The 3,234-nt window shown below is 41.3% G+C and overlaps 1 protein-coding gene across 1 annotated transcript in view; it reads left to right on the plus strand.

Annotated features, from left to right (window-relative positions):
• The first annotated feature begins 857 nt into the window (after positions 1-857).
• LOC118564019 (matrix metalloproteinase-17-like) overlaps positions 858-3,234 on the plus strand; it is a 193,868-nt gene continuing 191,491 nt past the window's right edge. Inside the window, exon 1 of the mRNA XM_036140712.1 lies at positions 858-898. The gene's annotated coding sequence lies outside the window, so the exon portion shown is untranslated. The remainder of the gene's footprint in view (positions 899-3,234) is intronic.

Consider the following 3,234-nt stretch of genomic DNA (forward strand, 5'->3'; position numbering starts at 1 on the left):
AAGAACTAGTGTTGCACCGATGCCATTTTTTGGCCCCGATACCGATACCCGATACCTGGCTGTGCAGTATCGGCCGATACCGATTCCATACCGATACCATTACTTTGAAATTTATGTGTGTGTGTATATATGAAGAACTGCATACTACTTGGATGTAAAATAATTGCTATCATGGCTTTGTCAAGCTGCTACCTTATTAAAGCAGGAAAAAGACTAATACAAAGTGAATCCAGTAGAACTAGTGAGTGTCGGGAGAGAGAAGGCTGCATTCAAGTGACATACAAACATCAAAATGGTATCTGTGCCCTATTTGTTGGTACTCGCCGATACCGATACCACCATTTTAGCGCACTATCGGCGCCCCGGCCGATACTGGTATCGGTATCGGTGCAACTCTAATAAGAACTCAATGCTGATTCTCCATGCCTGGTTCAGGATATGTGGAGTAAACTTGAGCCGGAAAACCTGAATAGTCTGGATGGTTGACAACAAGTCTGTGATGTATTTTGGTGCTAAGCCATTCAATATTTGTAGACTAACAGAAGAATTTTAAATTATATTCTTTATGATACAGGAAGCTAGTGGAAGGACTTTAGAATTGGAGTGATGTGTTCTCCTTGTTTAGTCTTAGTGAGGAAACAGGAAGCAGCATTCAGGTTCAACTGCAGCTCTCTGATAGATTAGTAATAGTAATTGTGAGATTAAAGAAGAGTTTCAGTGTCCCACCAGGCTGCAGTGTGCTCTGCCCCACATCAAGCCCTCTGATTCTACTACTTGCTCTAGAAGCTCAGGAGGAGAAGGCTAATGACTTTCAGCTGGTCACTGCTCAGTGTAGCGTCACTCAGTAAAGTTGAGGAGACAGACAATAAACTATATGCTTCTGCAAAAGACACCACTGGTGAGCTTAATGTTCATGAGCATGTACTTTTGGTAAATTTGATTTAGTAATATAAGTGTCTTATTTAAATGGTTAAAAAGGCATTTAAAATTTTTTGGTTGCATGAGTAATCTCATTGCCAGTGGTAAAAACGAAAATAGCATGCATTTCAGTTAAATGGCACACTGTGTGAATGTTTTGTTATTTTGGACACCCAAACATGCTGAGGAGAAATGTTTAACTTTTTAAATTTAACAACTTACTAAAGGTATTGTTTTTGTCAAATTATTTAGTTAACAGTTTCCATATTCTGGATGTCGTAATTTTTGGTTTGATGTTTAATTCACACCTTTTGCTGTGTCAAGGTTTTCAACCTGCTCACTCTACAAGAGGTTAACAAAATCAAGTAAGGTGATAATGAGTTCTCCCAGCGTACCTTTGTTTAAATTTCAAGTTAGGCAAGAGCTAAAAGAGCACATAGAACTTGACAGTAATCATGTGACTAAAAATAAACACATCAATGAGTTTAATCTAGATGTCGTTGGGGTATTAGTTCTTTAAATCCTGAAATGTTTTTTGGACTAATGCTCCCCTAATACTCGCCCATTGGTCCAAAAATGATTGCTTCAGTTTTGTTTTAATTCAACTCTTAAATTCTGGCACATCCATGCACTGATTTCTTCTAATTATTATTTTCGTTCTGTGTAATTCTTAAATTAATCTTGTAGCTCTCTGACTTTAGAACACCTTTAAACTGTACTATAACCGAGTGCAACAGTTACATTCCTGAAAGTGGCACATACCTCTGAAAGATTTTCTGCATCACCTACGTTATTAAAAATATGCTGTTGGTATAAAAATCAAGTGCAGCACAAAGACATCTTTCAGAACTGAGAGTGTACCCTGGTTGTGTTAGAAGAGCGATGGAGTAGGCTAAGAATATTAAGATGAATCACTGACAGTGGTGAAAAACAGTAACGCTTGAAAATATATTAATCCAGAAATCATAAAACATTTGTTCATGGTCTGATCAGCTGCTCCTGTCAGAGATTTCTGTAGAGTATTTGCACTGCAGCATACAGCTCCTCCAGAAAAGGACATGCCTTTTTTCAACACATCCTTGTGCAAATCTCAGATAAAAAAGTAGGAATAACTCAGGCCAAACAACTCTGCTGGTTCCAGGGTTGTTTCATGGAGTAATTTATCATTTTGACTCGGGGTAAAGAACTTCTGAGCTTTCTGAAACAGGCCAGGGTATGCAGGAATTTACCCCCAGACATTACTCTAAATATCCAGTAACCAGCTTTCTGAAATGGGGCCCTGGTAACATTGTGATGTAGAGCTGTGTCGTCTGTATAGTTATTGTCAGTTTATGTTGTTTTTGTATTATATGAGCTAAAGGGAGCTTGTATAGATATTAAATAGAAGGTGGTCCACGGTTGACCCTTAGGGAAACTCTGCATGTGATTTGATGGTCTCTGATGTAAAGTTACCTACTAATAGAAAAAGTCTGTGTGCTTTCATCCATCCATCCATCCATCCATCCATTTTCTGTCACGCTTATCCCTCATGGGGTCACGAGGGGTGCTGGTACCTGTCTCCAGCTGTCAATGGGCGAGAGGCAGGGTACACACTGGACAGGTCGCCAGTCTGGTCGCAGGGGCAACACAGAGACAAACAGGACAAACAACCATCCACGCACACAACTACACCTGAGGAGAATTTAGAGAGGCCAATTAACTAACAGTCATGTTTTTGGACTGTGAGAGGAAGCCGGAGTACCCAGAGAGAACCCACACATGCACAGGGAGAACATGCAATAAAGACCCATGGTCAGACTTGAACCTAGGACCTTCTTGCTGCAAGGCACCAGCGCTACCCACTGCAGCCCCTTTCTGTGCTTTCAGTAGGATTTAATTCAGTCGAGTGCTGTACCATAAAGGCTGACACAGTTTTCCATGTGCTCTAAAATAATGGCGTAATCAACTGTCTTGCTACTGTGGTGAGCACAGAAACTTGATTGGATAACGTCAAAGCAGCTGGTCCTTGTCAAGGAATTTGATTGTTGAAACACAGCTTTTTCAATAATCTTACTGATAACGGGGGCACAATGGCACCAGCTGCTTTCCAGATGTGAGGTAGGCTGCACCTCACCCAGCCCTCTATGGCGCTCCCAGTTTTAAATGCACTTAAGAACATTCAACAGCACATTTGAACAGGCACAGGCAGGCTTGGGGTCTTTTCACACTTTTGTTCTCCAATTGCCATCCAGTTAGAAGCCTGGAGGAGGAGTGGGCCATCAAGCCAGGGTCTGGGCTGGGGGGTTGGGTGTTGGGGCCTATGGATTGGCTGGGCTG

Source organism: Fundulus heteroclitus, chromosome 8 (assembly GCF_011125445.2).
Source record: "Fundulus heteroclitus isolate FHET01 chromosome 8, MU-UCD_Fhet_4.1, whole genome shotgun sequence".
Lineage (NCBI taxonomy): Eukaryota > Metazoa > Chordata > Actinopteri > Cyprinodontiformes > Fundulidae > Fundulus > Fundulus heteroclitus.